Source organism: Varanus komodoensis, unplaced genomic scaffold, assembly GCF_004798865.1.
Source record: "Varanus komodoensis strain SLA01 unplaced genomic scaffold, ASM479886v1 scaffold16, whole genome shotgun sequence".
NCBI classification, from domain to species: Eukaryota; Metazoa; Chordata; class Lepidosauria; order Squamata; family Varanidae; genus Varanus; species Varanus komodoensis.
In genome coordinates, this window is record NW_025335468.1 from 5,078,715 (window position 1) to 5,098,459 (window position 19,745).

Below are 19,745 nucleotides of genomic sequence, written 5' to 3' on the forward strand. Positions count from 1 at the left end.
CAAAGGCCCTCCACCTTGCAGCCTCTCCCTTAACCTCCCTGGGGAAGGGAACTCATAGGAAGGCTCCAGTTGAAGTTCGGAGACAATGGGCAGGAATATGAGGAGCAAGGTGCTCCCTTAATGTGGTCACAAGCCGTTTAGGGCTTTGTATGTCATAGTCAAAACCTTGAATTTGGCTAGGAATGGAACAGGCAGCCAGTGCAATAGAGCTAGATGGTGTCAGTTTGGGGAAGGCTGATTCAAGTTGTGCCCTGACCCATACACAAACTATGCATTTGAAAAGCACTAACATTATTCCAAATGCTAGTAAGTCTCTAGTCATTTCCTGCCAAGGGAAACCAAATGTGCCTAAGTGTTGTGCTCCTGAAGCTTCTTACTGCTCAGAGTTGTGGGGGTGACAGTTATACTACATGTGGAAAAATAAGGACAATCTAAGGAGTCTGCCAATGAAGATTTCCAGTAGCTGGATTTCAGTGCCCTGCAGAGCTCTATGTCATTCCCAGTGACTAACAAAATTCAAAATTATGCTAGTAAGACTGTTTGGCAGAATTATGCCAATTTGTCCAATATGCATGCAGCTGTATGGTTTGCACAGTCTAGCTTTCTTTTAATAGCCCGATTGCAATTTAGGGCATACAGGAAGCAGGTTATACTGAATCAGCCCACGGGTCCATCTAGCCCAGTACTGGCCACACTGACTGGCAGCAGTGGCTCTCCTTGGTTTCAGGGAGAGTTTTTCCAGCTCTACTTTGGGATGCCAGGGACTGACGTCAGCACCTCCTGCATGCAAACACGTGCTTTCCCCATTATTCGTTTTAATTATACTGCCAGTGTGGCACAGAAAAGAATGTTGGCAGGGACTCAGGAGTTCTGGGTTCCCCACTCAACCATGAAGCTCACTGATGGCTTTGGGCCAGTCATAGACTCTCAACCTAACCTCCCTCACAGAGCCATAAAATGCAGAAGAGAACCTTTGGAAGCCACCTTGGGTTCCTAGCAAGAAGAAAGAAGGAATATCAATAAAATGTAATAATAATTTACTTATGCAATATAGTTATGCCCCCACCTTTGGGGTACAATACTCACAAGGCACAGAGCACATCAAACCCACCCTTTTTTTTCGTTCTTTGGATTGTTTTTAACCTCTTCTTTTGTCCTCTCCTTCTGTTTCCCAAATGCCCTTTGCAGCCCTGGAATACTGGCTTGTTGGTTTGTTTGAAACACTGTTGCCCACCACCTCTATAGTCTGCCAGAACCACCCACAGTTTTGGTTTTGCCTATAGCAATTAATCACGGTCTAATCAACCCAGAGATCAGAGAGAGAGCATGGGCTTTCTTTCTGGGTTTTTTTTTAATGGGACTGCATTTACATATCACAACAACCCAAAATTCAACAACCCACAGGCTAAACTACGAGTCACTCTTATGTGAGAACCAGGTCACTGTTGTGGATTAATGTCAGCACAAGGAAAGAGGGAAAGGAACAACCATCTGTAACGCTTGACTTTGTGATTGTAATGGGATTTAATTAACCCGCCCCCCCCAGCTCAAAAATTACATTTACTCCCACTAGATGCATTAATTTCATGTGTTTTATTTGGACTACCACAGGAACCATCTGTGCGCAGCCACCCGCCTTCATTAGGCTGATCTTCTGCAACTGCAAATTTAAATTCCACTTGCAGATTTCACCAGCTCCCTATCAGTTACCCTTAACTCATTTCAAAGGAAGAAGGAAGGATACTTCACCCTAGATAGTGAGGAACTACTTTGACAGAGATACAGAACAACAATGGTACTGTTCCCTTTTGTGGGGTAACAAACATGGATTTGGTTCTTTCTAGAGAATGTAATGGATTCTTCCCTCATGTCAGCCCAGCTACTGATCCAAGGGGTTTTCTGTGTAACAGGTGACTTGGCAACTCATGTGTTTATCTGGGACTCTTTGCCATTCAGTAATTTATACATAAGTGTCCTGCAGCTTGCAGCATTATCACAAAGACAGATGGGCAGATGGCAGGAAGCAATTTAATCAGTGATTTGATTTAGTAATTCAAAATGCTTCAAATATATTATTGGTAATTTTGTACAACACGCTTCATGCTAGGTTAGAATTTCTGCCCCATAAGGAGTGTGATTCAGAGAAAGTGGCTTGCTTAGGGGCTACCTGGTGTGTTTGCAGCACCCACAATTTTGCCGCATAACCTCCAAGCCATCATGCTGCACGTCACTCCTCAGTCCTATCTTGGGATTGTGCGGATGGGCTCAATAACTGTGTGATCTTTCTAGTTTTGTGAATACTGCTTCTGAGAGGAAGCACCAGCCAAATCAAATCTCCCCCAGATTGTTTTGCATCCGTGTTCTTTATTCTCTCTGTGGCTGAACAGATGCCACTCTGCTAAGCAAAGAATTTTGCATTGCTCAAATGTTCGCCCATGGAGATGTCAACAGAAGTAGAGCCAAGAACAGAAATCATTAGCTATTTTGTTGCTTATTCCTCAGAGACCAACATGGCATCAGCTTCAGGAATGTTCCTCCAAGCAGACTGCAGTACAAACTTATTCCAGAAGGCAGGCAACTCCAGGCCCTGCTTTCGGCCACCCGCTATGAGGCCAATGATAACCTCAACTGCTCGTGCTTGGGAGCTGTGCAGTCCAAGACCCTTCTAATTTTCCCACCTGTGAGGGAAGTTCAGCGGGTGACTATGCAAGAGTCCGGCACCTCTGGAAGACGTTTCCATCAGGGACCTGCCAGCAAGTCCATAGCCAGCCGAGTGGAGCAGCCACATTTCTAAGTGGGGCAAGGCGCATGGTGCCCTGCCCCCTCCCTCATGAACAGGATGTTGTGTCATGACTAATGAAAATGGGAAGGCTCAGGCTCTGGTAAAGGAACAGCAACTGCTGGGACAAGGAGTCTGCTAGAGGAGCTCTTGGTTAATGCAGTGGTGTGCACACTTGTAACTGATCTAAAGCCTTTCCCCTAATCCAAGACCAACCAGTGATTCTTAAAACAAGCAGGCTGAAATGTTCAGGAGCCCTGGATTTTGCAGACAAAAGCCTGGCCCAAGAATGGCTCTGCAGGAAGCAGGAGTTTAGGCTCTGCCCATGCCTGAAGAAGAAAGCTGGAGAGTGAACATTATCTCTTACCTACTTGGGGGAGCAGGGAGGGAAAGTGTGGGTTAAACTAAAGCTCAGCAGCGGTTTTCGAGCTTTACTGTTCTCTGAAGTGCAATGAGAGTGTGGCAGGATAATAAATTCTTCACAAGAAATCAGGAGAAAGGAGGAGAGTTTGATTGCTATGCCGCAGTGCTGTAAACTTTAGCACGCACCTGTAATTTTGGAGAGCTAGAAGATTCCCTCATCTGGGGCAGAACTGTGTGCAGCATACTGGGTCACTAGTCAAAGAACACCTGCTCCAAGAAAGTCATCTTACACTCAGCAGATGCCCAGAAATACTCTGGGACCTCAGGAAACAGAGGATCCAAAATAAGATTAAAAACACTAGGAGTGCAAGCCGCCCCTGCTGTGCACAGAGCTAGGGCAAGCAGCAGCAAAACAGGGTTCCGCACCAATTGTGAGCTGCATCGACTGCAATGGGCAGGATGAGCACAGAAAGGCAATGTGTCCTGTCTCAGGCCAGCAATGTAAGATGAACCTCTTCTAGATTATGGGGGAGGGGGGCAAGGGAAATGAACTAAGACCTACGCAGGAAACTCTAAAGGCACGGCTCTGGAAGTCACAATCGCCTCTCTGACTCCAGCCCCTTCCAAGTCCAGACTCTGGGAACTTCACTTGCAAATGGATTATTTCGCAACAATGGTACTGGGCCAACAACCTATGTGATTTCATCTGGTCAGTGAAGCATCAAGCTGTGTAATTCCTCAGTATGATTAAGATCCCAGCATAGCCACAAAGCTAAGCATACACTTCTAGATAATAGGTAACTAGAGTTTTGTGCAATCAGCAGAGGGAAATGCCATCTGACACTAACAATTACCCAAAAAAACAAAATGTATTAGCTTAATTTTACAGTGGGGCCAACCCACCCTGTTAGGTAATGCAGCCATCTAAGCAAGAGTTGGTCAGAATTCAGAACTAGAATTTTTTCTGTGCTATGAAACTTAATCCGAAATGCTGGACCATGGAAACTATCCTGGAGAATTATGGAGATGTCTTCAAGAAAGGTGGTTCTTTTGATGTAGAGCTACAAGCAGAAACTGACCTTCTAATACAGCCTGTTTGCTTGCCATGAGCTTGTTTGCATGCTCATAGTGGAGAAGTCATGAGGCAAACTGAAAATCCCAGACCATTAACCACTTGCTCAAAAAATACTGTCAATTGATGATATCCTGCCTGCACTCTCCAGAGCCCAAATATGTAATGTTTCTGATCAACAATGGTTAAAGCTAGATGAAGAGTCAAACAAACTGGCTACATTCTCTACACTTTTTGGCTGCTACAGATGTTTTTGCCTTCCCAAGAGAATCTCAGCATGGCTTCTTTTTACCCTGTGATAGTGTAAACCTGAAGATTGTGAAAATTAGAAATTAGGCCTGAGCAAAAGTCTAAATCAACTGTATTGCATACTTACAAGTAAGCCTGCTCTACTGATCATAACAACTGTAGAAAAGGCTAGGTAGAGAACAAAACTGAAACTGAAAAGCACAGCAAGGAAAAGACCAAGAGTTAGAGTCTAACCTTACCTAACCAGAACTCTTTGGCGATCACATTACTAAAGAGGATGGGTTTTTCCCCAGGACCACTTAAGTCATAGGATGACTGTAATCATGAAAGACTCATCCACTGTCAGGAAAAGTCTTGAACAAGCAGATTTCTGGTGCCTCTTCAGATGAAGCTCTTGTTGTGCACCGACCCTGCATTATTCACTCAGTTTTTCAGAGCGTCCTATTCTTAAATCACTACTGATCTTAAAACAAGCTGTCACTCTTTAATTGTCATGCCACAAACTAAAGATAATTTTCCGAGAACATCTTTTGGGGGGGGGGCGAGCACAGCTTGGGGTGTCATATTCCCAGTTGCCTCACTTTGGCCACAGGACTATCCACCAGGCCCCACAGACACAGGCCTCTAGGAAGTTCCGGAAGGGTTCCTATTCAACTCTGGCCTTGCCTGATTATATTTGATCAGAACAGGTTGCAGTTAGAGTGGTGCGTTCTGTTTCATACCGGGGTTTGTTGGTTTTAAAAGAGTGGTTGCTGCTGCTGTTTTAGTACCATATTGGTTTTTACTATGTGAGTCTTATTACTGTCTTGAGAGGGCACTTGGTCTGAAAATAAAGTAAATTATTCTGGTGCAGCCATCAAGCATTATTAGCCACCTACAAAACAAATGCTGTGTGCGTCTAAAATGCCAGACTTGTCACAAAATGGGATACCACTTAGGTTTAATGTATTTGATTAAACTAAACATTAAAAGGTAAACTGCAAGCTTTCAAAACACCGGCATAGCTGTTTAAACAGATGTCCACACTGAAAGCTATATGACTGGATATGTTATTGCCATAACAAATGGTCCTACTCTTGGCTATGGTTAACTGAAAACACAGCTAGATAGGCCTTATGGGAATAAACATTTGTTTCATTTGTTCTGTGCTTTATTACAGCTCCCGATGCTTCTGATAACTCACAAAAAAGCTTCTGCTCATTCCATAAGGCAGGCTAATTCACTGAAGGTAGATACCCAGAGCTCAAAGCCTAATGCCAACATTATCCAGAATCGTTTAAAAAAAAACCCTTGTCCCATTAAGAACTACAAATCGTACTACAGTGAGCAGAACATTAATTCCTGCTTACAGTTCTATTAAACACAATAAATTGCCCTATTATTCATATCATAGGCTATCAATTTCATGTTTATTCACATGGCCAAGGTTTGCCCATTTTTCACTGGCTGAAAAAAATGTTGAAAGCAGAAAATGTGACTGGAACAAAGAGCACACAGTGTGGTCATACTTTCAAGAATATTTCACAGCCAAGGCATATTAGAGGACAACTTTTTTCATGTGTCTTTGCAAATAAATAGATAAAAATGCAATGAGTTAACACAGAACTTTTGTCATACATAGGCTGTAATCTTATACACGTTTACATGTGAAAGAGCCCCACTGAACTCTATGGGGCTGACTTCTGAAACTGCATGCACAAGGTGTTCAGTGAAGATGGTTCAGCTTGAGTCCAAATTCACTTTGAATCGGTAAGGCCAGCAAAAGCTTCTTAGAGAACTGCTCCAGATCTTTAAATGATCCTTTTAAAAAAGACGTTCTCTGCCACCGGTTACTTCACCTCTCTTTCATCTGTTGTTTCTTTGTTGCCAATGTTTAGATTGGAGGCCCCTTGCCGGTAGGGACCCGTCAAACCTGTTCTTTGTCAAAATTATCTCTATAGCTTTCCCTACCCCGATTTTCACAAAGACCTTGCCATTCGAGTATGTCAGCGACTGCCTCTTAAACAAATCACCAGATGACTATTGGAATCATGTTTTCTTACTATCTTTTCTGTTACTGAAGATTACATTTATTGCATAATTGACAAAAAAATCTACTTCCTCCTTTGGATGAAATGAAACATATAGAAAGCTCTGCCAGACCACTCACATACCTCAATACCATACAAAAGAAAAGAAAAAAAAAAAGATAATGGCATCCACAAGATCCCTGATTGGAATAGTTGCCAAAACAAACAATCAAACAAACAAACCCACAGTAGCAAGTTTTCCTAAAAATCCTATGGGATCGCCTATGAAGTTATTAGGATTTTGTTCTTAAAATTGCACCAGCATTTAAATTTTCAGCATGGCTTCTCTTATCATGACAGGCCCCACCTGCAAATGTCTCTCAGACACACAAACTGAAGCTCACAAGTCTTCTTTAGTTCAGGAACCTCTGTCACAGTGATTTATGTGCAAGTCTGGCATGATTGCAATGTCCCAGTAAAGTCTTCTCCATCTATGAGTACAGCCAACATTATCTAGAAATGTTCAACTTATTGCGCATGATCCCACTGAATTTTCCAATCGAGTTCCTGCAATAGAACTCAACACAGTGCATTTTACTCTCCCAAGCTAATGGTGACATTACAGCATTATGTCTCATTATAAACATAATGAACATACCAAGTTCAGCCTCACCAGTTGGACCTAAATCACAAGGATTTCAACAGGTCTGCTTTAAATATAATTAAGTATGCAATCCTATGCATGTTTTAGACAGAGAAAAGGCCTACAATCCACAGCATTTCCTAACCAGTTGTGTAGTGTATAGCTCTCTCATTCTGGTGTTTACTCTTTGGCCTAGGAGACACAACCACACTCTGTACACCTATCACAACCAACAATCCAGTCCCTGACTCTTTCCTAATATCTGCTGGAAATGAAATAAGACATTGTTTCAAGACTGTACAGCCCAAATCACATATATTATCCCACTTGCTCTCTTTCAATCTCACACACTTTCAATCTCCTACCCCTTAGTTGCATCAATATCCAATAGAGCTCAACTTTCTCCAAATTCTTTAAAATCCACGTATCGGAGGAACTGCATCAGGAATGTTTCTGGGAGAATAATCACTGTGCCATATGGTGGTGATTAATCTTTGCCCCTATCTTATTACACAAAGGAAAATACTTTATCAAAGAAACACAGTTCACTTTGTAACAGCATACATTTGGAAATATCACTGCAAATGCTCTGTGAGCAAACAGCGAGGATCAAAACCAACTTAACTAGTCACCAAGTCCAAGGTCTTTCCTCTGAATGCTGTCAATCTGGCCCTGAACCTTCATGTTGGTAGCCTGCAATCTGATGTGAATCTGACCCCAGCAAACACCCCAGCTCTCTGCTGCCAAGTGCAGCGGCCCTCTGCAGCCTCACCCACCACACAGTGGTAACAAGGAAAGAACAGTGCTATGTGTCAGCCTTCAGGATATGGTTCTGAAATGCCCGACTCAGCAAGAGCCGTTCTTCAGTTTCCATGGATATTCCTGTAACTGGCTGTACTTGCTAGAGCTGATCAGAAAAACAACCAGCAAGCAGTTGAACCAAGAGGCTGCAGAACTGGATTAGCAAGTCAATTCACACATAGAGTTTATATAGAAGTTCCACTATGGTCAACAGGGTTCAATGAGTTTAAGACTGCAGCCTCGATCAAGATACCCAGCTAACTGCAAAGGACTGGCAAGAATACAAAGTTTTTTCCCCAGGCTCCTATTTGCAGATTAATAGGAATGATGGAACAAGGTCTCTCTTCATAATGCAATTGTCTTCTAATTGTAATCTGTCCTGAGATGCTAGAGGTGGACGGGTTAGAAAAACATTTAATTAATTAATGGTCATTCCAATTATGAACAGTTGCTACTTCAGTAAACATACCCATCCATTCAGGGTTGTCCTCAGACATTTAATATATGTTCACCTTCCACACCTTTGCTAATGAACTTTAACAGACACAAATAATCTGTTGTTATTCTGATCTTGTGAAGTTTAGGGTTGGTGGTATATTAGAAATTATCTTAGAAAAGAACAAAGACTTCTCAGGTTACTCAAGACTTCTCAGGTTACTCTGAACCTAACATAAGCAGCATACAGAATTAGAAGCTTTGGAGGAATGGACCTTTCTAAATAATCAATGTAGAAGAGTTGCTGTTCATTGCTACTCTGATAAGATGCCTAAAGAAGTCGGCGCTCAGCTCAGCAACCACACTGCTCTGGTTTCCAGCTGTCATTCAGGCAGTTTAGGTGTGCGAGCATTACTAAGATCGACTTAGCTGTTTCTCAGCAAGCCCAAGAACGGTCTTCTGTTTGCAAGGGCGGAGGAAGTGGAATGGGTTTCCCTGCAGGATAGGCATTTCAAGTAAAAATGATGCCAAACAGAAGAAGAAAAGTGGAAAGGCTTCCCAAAGGAAATGTTCAGACAAATGGGCCATATCTAAGATAAACAGCAAGAAGCAAAATCTAGGGAGAAGTTATCAATAGGAAAGCATAACCATGGCTTGTGCCAGGCAAATGTGTGACACACACACATATATAGATCACAAAAAGGAAAAACACAGCATCCACCCCCTCTTAACACTTTCAGGAAATGAAGGGCAAAGAGATGGGCCTCAGCTGCTAAATTCACTGAAAAAAGATCTTGGCTACCAACATGAAGGGAGCATTAATAATTTCAAAAATACTCCTATAATGAATGTGCCAGCAGAAACAGATTCTATCTGGGAATTATGCAGGCAAGAGATTGGGTTGTTTTGCCAAAACCTACAATGGATATCTCTAGGTCATGGGAGATGTCATGGTTGCCCTCAACTCACTAAGGTGAAGCAGAAACAGAGAGACTCTGAGAAATTCCTCTGCTATTTGATGTACACCTTTTCAGTCACTGCCAATATTATACTGCTCTTACACACATCTACGGTGTACTTGCGTCTAAATCAGGGCTCCTCAAACTTTTTCAACAGGGGGTCAGTTGAAAGGCAGCAGCTACACACACGGGCTGGTGGGGGGGGCGTGCGTGGGCGCGCGGGCTGGTGAGGTGTCGCATTGGGCACGTATGGGGGCAACTCGCTCACTCAGAGATCTCCCAGCGAGTCCAAAATCATCTCCAAGCGAGCAAGTCACCACCTCAAGCCCGCGCTGCAAGGCAGCGGTGAGTGTGCGTGAGCAGGGGAGGTGGCTTGCTCACTTGGAGATCATTTTGAACTTGCTGGGAGATCTCCCAATGAGTCCAAAACCATCTCCAAGTGAGCAAGCCACCACCTCCCACACATGGCAAGCGTGCGCAGGTGGCGGCGCAGGCCGAATGAAAGGGCATGAAGGGCCGGATCTGTCCCATGGGCCCTAGTTTGAGGACCCATGGTCTAAATACTGTGTATAGTTCTGGTCACTGCAATTAACATGGGTAATTTAGAGATGGAAAAGTGCAGAAAAGGGCAATTAAAATGATCAAGGGATTCAAGCAACACCCAAATGAAGAAATATTGCAACAGGTGGGGCTGTTCAGCTTAGAAAAAAGGCAGCTAAGGGGAGACATGATGGAGGCATTTAAAATCATGCATGGCAGCAGAGAAGGAGATATTTTCCCCATAACACCACAACCCAGGGTCATCTGTGAAACTGATTGGCGGGAGATTCAGGACAGATAAAAGGAAGTATTTCTTCACACATCGCATTGTTAAACTATGGGATTCACTGCCACAGTAGATAGTGATGGCCACCAATTGGTGTGGCTTTAAAAGGGTCAAATTCAAGGTCAAATCCATGGAGAAGACTACTAGTCCTGACTGGCTATATGCCACCTCCAGCATATGAACCACTAAGTCTAGGTAGAGCAGTTGCACTCATGTCCTTCTTGTGGGAACCTGTGAGCAGCTACTTGACCACCATGTGACCAGACGGATCCAGCACGACTCCTCTTATGCTCTTACTGCAGGCCTGTCCATTTCCTGGGGAAAGCTCATCACAACCACATTTGACATTCTGAGAATAGGAATAAAGGGAGATGAGTAAGTCTGGACTAGAATCCACCAATTCTTGCATTACATGTACGGATCACAAAGGATACACACATAAATAATTCAAATAAACTTCACCCAAGGAAAACTGCAGTTTGGAAGCTTAAACACAACGCAGGCAGAGGTGATTATGTGATTTTGTCAGTAATGCCAGTGTTCATCTTCTCTCTCAATCTCTCTCTCTCTCTCTCTCTCTCTCTCTCTCTCTCTAATCTTTGAAGCAGAAACTGTCTCTGAATCATAAATAGAAAACTATCAGAGCACAGTATCACTGATGCTTAAAATATACTACAGATTATTCCCCCACTAGAAACAAATTTCAATTATTTATTTTGTAGAATTGCTTCTTGTTCATCATGGACAGACGGTACTTCAGCACTGCCTTTGTAAAATACCACACAATGTGAACACTAGCCAGCAAAACAGTTTCACACTGCCAACTCTTGGCAGATTACAGGTGAGACACCTCTGCCCAGTGTATACCTTGATGAAATGTAACGCAGGAAAGGAGATGCTTTCAATCCTGACTCTTAATCCCAAGCAAACAATAGAGCACAGCTCCCCAGAGGGGATGTTCTCTCAAGTGTTGCTCCAGCTGGCTCTTTGGTGCTCAGTCTGTAAGTGGGAGACAAGAAAGCAATGGAAAAGGGTCTGCTCAAAAGATCCGTTGGGCTGCTGAGAGCCGCTCCCCAAACTTCAAATGGAGGCGAAACATTTGGACAGGCCTCCATCAGGAGCGTCTCTGGGGCCCATGGCTGTCACAGCCTTATGGCTAGCAGATCTTACTATTCCTTCCAGATTCTCTAGTAGGAATCCAGTAGTACAAATGACCATACAGCTTGTCTATAGCTTACTGAACCACCATTAAAACAAGAAAATGGAGGGCCACAGTAGGACAAAAGTCCCAGCTCAGCCTCAGCCACTCCCATGATTTGTTTAAAATAGCCACACAGGTGTCACAAGGAGCATGAAGAGGATTTACATAGAGCAGACTGTGACATTTCCAGTCTGCTTCAACTTACAGTGAAGAAGCATTTGCGGGGGCAGAGAAGAACAAGGATGCCAGTGAAGACGATGCAGCAGGGTAGCCCCCTTATGTTGGGAAGAGCTGCTATAGGCTGAATGGGCAATCCTAGATCTTCCGCCATCTCTCCTTTCTCAATCTGCCATCTCCAGAGAGCCTCTGTATTTCATTTACAATGTATATATACCACTCTGTAGCTAAATTCCACAGATTTCAGAGCAGTGAACAATAAAAAGACAAAACATGTCAAAGCACAATCAATAAAGAACATGGCTGATCAGTCAAGGTGGGATTCCTGAAATAAAACCGCTTAAGGGGTATTTCAAACAATGTAATATTGGTGTGTTCCTGATTTCCAGAGGCAAAAAGAATGGAGAATGAAGATGCTAAGCTGAAGGCTCTTCTCCAAGTGGACTCCAATCAGGCCACAGAGCCACCAGGAGGGTCCCGGCCAATGACCTGGGCAGGGTGGGCGAGGCTCTGGCATCTGGCACCGAGAGGAGGAGGCCGGAACACCCCTTTTCGCCAGCCCTGTTACGCAAGCAAATCCCTGAATCCAAAACAGTGAGTGTCCTTGGACTAGTCCCAGCAGGTGTACCCATAAGGACAAGTACAAATTGCTTTACTAAATTGCACCCACAACATAAGATTGTGTTTAAAGATCTTTAGCCTAATCTTGCCAAGCTGGTTGCACCTGGATGGAGAAAGCTGTTTAAACCCTTTATCGGGTGAATGAGCATGCATTGCACAAATCATCCTTTGGAGCCTACCAGTGTGGCTGTCTTTACATAATCATGAACCCAAGAAAAGCAGAGCTGCCAGTTGTGTGCACACGCATAAGCCCAGTGCAGAAACTGAACTGAACTTGCTATGTTCTCCCCCTTAACCATTTTCTCACCCTAAATCAGCCTTTGCTGAAGACAGAGGCTCACGGAACACCTGCTATCATCTCTAGCCAGCACAGGATGTAGAAGACGGGTACATACATACGTACCATTTATATACAAGGAAATATAACTATATGCTCAAACCCTATTCCTGCTGCCGTCACTTTCTAAATGGCCATTAGCAAAGCTTCCCAACAAAACTGCCACATAACTGTGTTTCAGGCTGCCTAGCAACTACCATCTTCATTGACTGCATGCATTCATGACAGTTTCTAAATCATTTAGTCTGCAGTCTTCTTAAGCTACCAATCCAAGTAACTGTGGGTCTTTCCTTTTGACCCCTAAGTTAATAAATCCTTAAGAAAACATTTTTCTTTAGTTATTGTCTTTGTAAGAAGTAGGGCTCTGCTGGTTTATTAAGGGTGGGAAGATAAAGTCTTTAGATCCTAGATTAGAGGGCACTTAAAAACCTGAAAATATGGGGAAGACAGAATTTCAGAAAGCAAACTCATGCACAAGCGCATCTGGAGGCACCAGCCTTAAAGAACAAAGCCAGAGACAAAGTGATTTGTTTCAGACAACATAATTCACACTTGAGGGCTGTCATGGAACCACGCACTGTTGTTGAAACATGGGTTATCAGGTTGTCTGAACTCAGTTGAGATAGCAAACCATGACAAGCAACAGCCCAACAACAAACCATGGATTCTTTTCATGAGTTGGTCATGGTTATAAGCCATGGCTTGCTAGCACAGTTGGGTTCAGACAACACAATAATCCAAAGCTCAAGAACAACCCATATTCAACAGGAATCAGGGGATAAAGCCAAAATGGAAACAAAACAAAAAGTAGGTGACAGCTTTGGCTACCAGCAGAAAAGCTTTAGGAGAGGCATTTCAATCTTAGAGTATGGCGGGGAGGGAGGGGGGAAGCTGCACAAAAGCCAGAAAAGCACCAAACAATGGGGGGGGGGGTTTGCAGAAAAGGATGTAGCTCCAGGGAATGGGGCTAATAGCAATCTACTATTTGTGCAATCTGTTGGATCTTGGTTAGTGACGCACTTTCCAAAAAAAGTTGGCCACTCCTGATCTAGCAGAAGGTAGCCAAGCCATCAAGCATTTAAGATAGCTATAAAAATCTAACAACCAAGTGTGCTATGTCAGGGTGTGAAAGTTTAAAGACAAGCATGGACATTTTGCTTTATAAGACAGAAATATCCCAATCATTTCACATAGAAATATCAAAATACATGCAGGTGAGCAACTTAGCATGTCTAAGAATATGCGCACTGGATCTCTGACAGTGAAAGAGCTCTTCACTAAGTTAGTTCTGACCATTTTTTTAGGTTCATTCTGTTTTAATCTTCATATTTGCTTATATTTGATTATTAACCTTAATTTTAATAAGCATTTGTAAATGGAAGACAGAATTAAAAAGTAATTTTTTGGTATCCTATATTTTTCTTGCAACTAATCTGAAAAAACATTGTCTTCTCATAGTACCTCTCCACCTACTCCACTCTGGAAACCACAGGGACGTTCAAGAAGCAGCATAATATGAGCAGACACTATGGAGGTGGTGTTCACATTCTGCTGTTGACCGTGGGCCAGGCATCTTGCCTCCCTTTGTTCTTGGGTTGCACATACGGGTCAAAGATAAATGCTCTTCTTATGACAGACAAAATGGAACCTTTGTCTTCAGTCCTTGCCCTCTACAGATAGAAGGCAAACCAACAACCCGGGGCCATGGGAGTTTATACATTCTTTAAGAAATCCACTAACATTCAAAGATAACTTCAACTGTTCACTCTTGGGTAATGTTTGTAAGAGGAATATGCAATCCTGAGGTCAGAGGGTATTGAAAGAGCAAGAAGTCACGACTGGTCATTTACATTGCAAAACCCTGTCATAATATGAGCCAAAGTTACAGCTGGAAGAGCCAGAGATCTGTTGAATTAGTGATGTGCACAGACGCCATGGGAGCATCCACTAAAGGTGTCCCCAGTTAGCTCAAGGTATCTTGGCCATTTGTCTGAGCTGCTTACTGAGCAAATGGATGGGAAGAGTGGCCTGAAGCCAAGTGGCCAGAAGACTTGAGAAACATGTGGCACCTCACCTGCATTTCTCCTCCTGTGAAAACTCAAGGGGCGGGTTGAAAGAGCTGCCAGTCTAACCCCAACCAGTGTCCTAATCACAAGATTTTTTTCCCCAAAACACAAGAACTACACTAACGGAACAAGCTAATGAAGTACTCTGAGAAGTCCATCAAATATGAACAATTCCCTCCAAGCTATGAGTTTTCGTTCTGAGGAACAGCTTGCAAAAAAGACCAGTCCTGCCAATCAGCCGGGCAGAGGGGCTTGTCTCAGTAGCGATCAATGACCACTGGTGCTGGTGGCTCTGGACTGCCCCAGGATCAGAAGCAATATGCTTGTATGCACCAGTGCTGGGGAACATGGGTGAGAGGCTGCTGTTGCCTGCAGATTTGCTGACTGGTAACTCTGAACAGAGACACTTGGCCTGATCCGGCATGGCTCTTCTTATGCCCCAAGCACCGCCATGGCAGCCAAGAGAGGGCAGAAGAGCAGGAAGTGATCTTGAACGGTGTAACGAGACTATGTAGAGTGTTGGACCTAGTTGTGGGGGAAGGCTTTGGGCTCTGCTCCCGTCAGTAAAATGTGCTTTTAAAGGCATTATACTAGACAAGGAACTAAGTAGAGCAATAATCGTTTGTACGTGGAGAGACACCTCAATATTGGTTTTTAAAAATAGACAAAAGTACAACTGTGGGAAACAGGCCTCGAGAGCCAACACAGCACAGCCAGTGTTTAAGGCATCTAAGCAGTATTGAAATAGCACTGAAAGCATCCTTAAGAAGTCTTGCAGAGAGAAAAAGCAGGAGTGGGGGAAGAGAAGAGGATCAACTCATTACTTTGTGGGAAGATGGTGAAGCCATGGCAGCGTGAAAGGTCCTATTCATTCTCCATTGGTAACAGAATACAGATCCTGCTCAAAACTGGCTGCTTCTCTTGAAAGACAGAGATTCAGAAGCCCTGCCTAGGAGAAAAATCCTCTGGTCTGGCAGTGAGCCCTTGGATTATTTCACTAGCAGCAGCTTCTAGCAGCCTCAGAGAATGGTTTCTGTGAACTAAATGTGTTCCTTTGAGCTTCCCTTGGGGCTCTGGAGAAACAGCGCTCATTTAAACAAGCTAGCAGGCCACCTTAGGTGATGCAACATTTTAAATTTTTGCACAACAACATAAAACCCCCATCAAATAAATCAGCATGTGACAAACTTTTCAGCAAGTATGCAATCATTTTCAGTTTTGGGTACTCCTCCTTAAGATGGGATCTGCTATTTTTATTTCTGTTTATCATAATTGTTTTAGTCAATGGTTTTCTTTTTCCATTTTTTTTCTGATGTTACTCTTTGCTGCCTTGAGTATTTTGCTAGAAAGGTGGGATAGAAACACTTCAAATTATGTGAACATTTAACTAGGGTATTTCTTCTATGCTCTTAAACCACCACCTCTTTTCCCCAACCTCTGGTAGTGCATATGGAAAAGTGGGCCAGTGCCCACCTCTAGATCCAAGAAGCAGTCCTTCCTGGCTTCTCAGCACGATGTCAGAAACCTAGAACTGCCCTGTTCAAGCTTGCTCAACTACCCTGACCCTGCCTCTCTATAAAAGGCAGGTCCTAGGGAACAAGCAACCTATCATTAAACTTGCAGGCATGAATGCCATCTATTATTTTCCTATTTGACCGAGATTCAGAGTTGAAGCTTGCTTTCTTCAGGGAAAGCTAAATCTGTCAGGACATAGACTCCAGTGATACAGCAGGTAAATCAGACTGGGGAGGTATCCCCAGCACAGCCTTGTCCAATCTTCTCCATCAAGTTTCAGTTGGTACAATTCAAAGTCATTGATAACATACCCAGACAGGTTTGTGAAACAATTGTCATTCTGGGTCCTTGCCCCTCTTGGCTTCAAAACCCAATTCCCTCTGCAATTTTTCCACCTGATCTATTCTGGGCAGCTAGACGCTAAAAATGAACCTGGTCGCTGAGGAATGCATCTAATGCAGCAAAGAAAGGCTGTAGGGAAGAAAGGGCTGCCACACTTTACACAGGGTGGTATCCAATGTGATGCTTCCACAAACATAAATTACACTAGCATGAACGACCTCTAGCGCGATGGTGGGAAACCCCATCAGGCCAGCAAGTGCAGCTGGTGTTGCGTAGAGGCCCCTGGTGCTAGTGCAAAGCATTTACAGCAACAGTAGTGCCCCACCGGCCATTGTCTTTCCACATCTCTGCACATCTCCAGGGTCTCCTCTACCTTTATTCACAAACACTCCTAGAAGCGTTTCTAACACCCATGGCACACTAAACATGGCCAGTCGTTAACTGCTGCGCTACAAAGGGAAAGACTGCAGGGCCCCCAGTGGCATGGGAAGGTCACAAGTGGTATAGGACTACTTTTTAATGATCATCAATCAGACTAATTCCTGTAACTGCTAAGCATTTATTTATTAAATTTCTAACCTGCCACATTAGGCATAAGGCTCCCGGGGGGCGGGGGGGGGGGTTACAGCAAGAACAAAATAAAATACAAATCAGAATAAAAGAGAGATTAGCACCTCCTGTGCATGTTGCAAGTTACTTTGCTGTGATAGATCCTTTAAACTAGGTATAAACTAATATGTTGTGGGGGGGGGGGGGTTGCTAGAACTCAAAGACTGGTGTCTAGACATACATTTAGAATTGAGGAACAGGGTGCTTTTTAGCACTGACTCTGCCCAGGAATCTGTTTTCAGTACCAGTGTAGAGCTCAGCATGTGCTCCATGGACAAATTCCTTCCTCATTTTCTCTCCAGCCTTCATTTTAGCAGCTTGATATGGGTGGAGGAACTTGTTTCATTTGTTGCCATTATTCACCAGCTGGGACTCACAGACCCTTGCCAACCTACAACAAATCACCCAAAGATCTACCAGTAAGTAAATTCTGACCTAGCTTCTGCTCACCAGCGGATTATACAGAAAAAAGTGGGGAGGAAACAGCAAGCAGCCATGCTATTGTTCAGTACTGATGAAATCCAAACCTCAGTGCAGTCCTGCTATTAGCAGCCACATACTGTGAGATGCGCACACACCAAATAAGCAACCTATCCATTCTGCCCAATAAAGAGTTCTGTGAAGCACATAAACTCACACATTCCTACTCAGCAAGCTGCTATCAAAATATGGTCATTCTCAGACAAACCTGGCAATGGTTGTGTGCACCTTTTAATACAGTCAGGAAGCACTTCAAACTTTTACTGTTTTCTTCTTCTAGAATGAGAAATAATGCAGGGCACATACAAGCATACTTAATCCACAGGCCTACCAACAACAAGTACATCACAAAGAAACAACAAAAAGGTTACATACCCTATCGTGTCCCTGCTTGTTGAAATCTCCTTTTTCCTAGCATGTGGGTCAAACTAACCAAGCATGCTGTGAGAAACACATCTCTGTCTTGTTTTTGTTCCAGGTCAAATGGAGTTTGATCTGCACCATCTGAAGGCTTAGATCAGAGCATAAAATACAGATTGGATGCTACCACTTAGAATTCACACCACCCCACACCCTGCAATTAAGTATCTTCTTTCAGAAATGTGAATAAAATTATCATACAGGAAACAAGGAACAAGAAGTGTTCTTTTATAACATAATTAAGCCATCTCTAACCAGATGCATTGGACTAAAACTCCTACCATTCCCCCACTCCAAACTGCCCATGCTGGTTGGGGATGCTGAGAGTTGTAATTCAACAAATCTGGAGGTTGTCAGATGGAAAAAGCCTGGCATAAATCTTTCTACACAATGATGACTGTTTGTTAACTGGAGCTGCATGATCTGAAGCCCCAGTGAAAGACACAACACATGAAAGATGCATCCTCCCTTTCCTTATCAATGCAATGAGATAATATTATCCCCATATTTCATGAGATTTTGAAAAGATCGGTCTTGTGCAAGGGCCCCCTCCCCATTTTCTTGAAGACATCAACGGATGAGAAGCTGACCAAATGTCTTTACTGGTTGTCGGAACACTGTCAACAGTACAGGCCAAATTCTACATGAAACACAAAGGCAAAACAGCCTTCACTGGTGCATGTCCCACTGCCTTGTTATGAGGTTTAACAGCTCATCCCCACTGTGGCATAACTACTGGCAAATAGGCAGATTCCACCCCCAAGGAGCTCAGCATCTCAGCCTAGCGTAGAAGACAACAGATGGGATGCAGGGAAGAAACTGAGGGTGTATTCATGCAGATGAAGGGCTTCTTCCATATGATTGCAACAAAAGCCCGATGCAGAGTTCAGCCTGCATGTTCAAGGGGTGGAGACAGGCACATCAGCTCTGCTCTAAGGATCCCCACATGCTCGGCCTCACAGCTTCCTTCACCCGGGGAGCATGAGAGTCTGCAGGGAGGTTGTGTGTTGAACTGAATGTGCTCACAAACTTCCCCACAAGGGAGAAGCACAAAGCATGCAAAGGACCTCCAGAGACACACATGTGTGCAGGGCATTTGAGGTGGGCTTTACATGCACATCCTTCCCCACTGTCCCTCCCCACACATACAGTTCAGCTGTCACATGTGCAGGCTGAATGCCCACACAGGGCTAACATGTAAGAATGTAAGAAGATCAAGCCAAGGCTCCATCTAGTCCAGTGTTCTGCTCACACCGTGGCCAAGCGGCTGCCCACAAGAGAACCACAAGCAGGCCGTGAGTGCAGCACCACCCTCCCAACACCAGTGAACACAGGCACATCGTCTATGATACTGCATGGGATCTGTGAGGCTTTTAAAAGCCTGCAGTACCCTCTTCAGTCATGGGGTGGCAGACTTCCTATCCAGCACACAGCTTTGTGACAGACTGGCTGTGCAGACAGGAATGCTGCCATATACCTGCCCCTCCCCAACACCGCGGGGCAGCCCCTCTAAGGCAAACAGAGTGGACAGACTGTTCCCACAAAGGGCTATACGGAAGCACCATGGGGGGCAGCGTCTAGCGTGTGCCGGCAGCCTGTGCTGTGGCAAAAGAAGAGCTACGCTATGTCAGCTTTGCTTGCAAAATCAGTATAATCAAAGATGTTCTTTCCATCCCTACTGCATGTCTTAGTATTTAGACTGAATGCTTCTTATATTAAAATTAAGAATACAGGATTGAAGATACCATTAGACATGTAATCCAAAAAGCAGCAATTAAAATCCATACAAATTCCTTCTCCCCATTAACACCAACACATTTGTAAAACAGCTTCTAAAGTCC

At 43.8% G+C, this 19,745-nt stretch overlaps 1 protein-coding gene across 4 annotated transcripts in view; it reads right to left on the minus strand.

Moving 5' to 3' along the window:
- The window catches only part of SLC25A22 (solute carrier family 25 member 22), a 78,799-nt gene that overhangs the window by 51,852 nt on the left and 7,202 nt on the right, over positions 1 to 19,745 (minus strand). The window contains exon 1 of one of the 4 annotated variants that reach the window (XM_044425668.1): positions 7,481 to 7,519. The exons of the other annotated variants lie outside the window; for them this stretch is intronic. The gene's annotated coding sequence lies outside the window, so the exon portion shown is untranslated. Of the gene's footprint in view, positions 1 to 7,480; positions 7,520 to 19,745 lie in introns of those variants that run through there. 4 annotated transcript variants of the gene reach the window in all.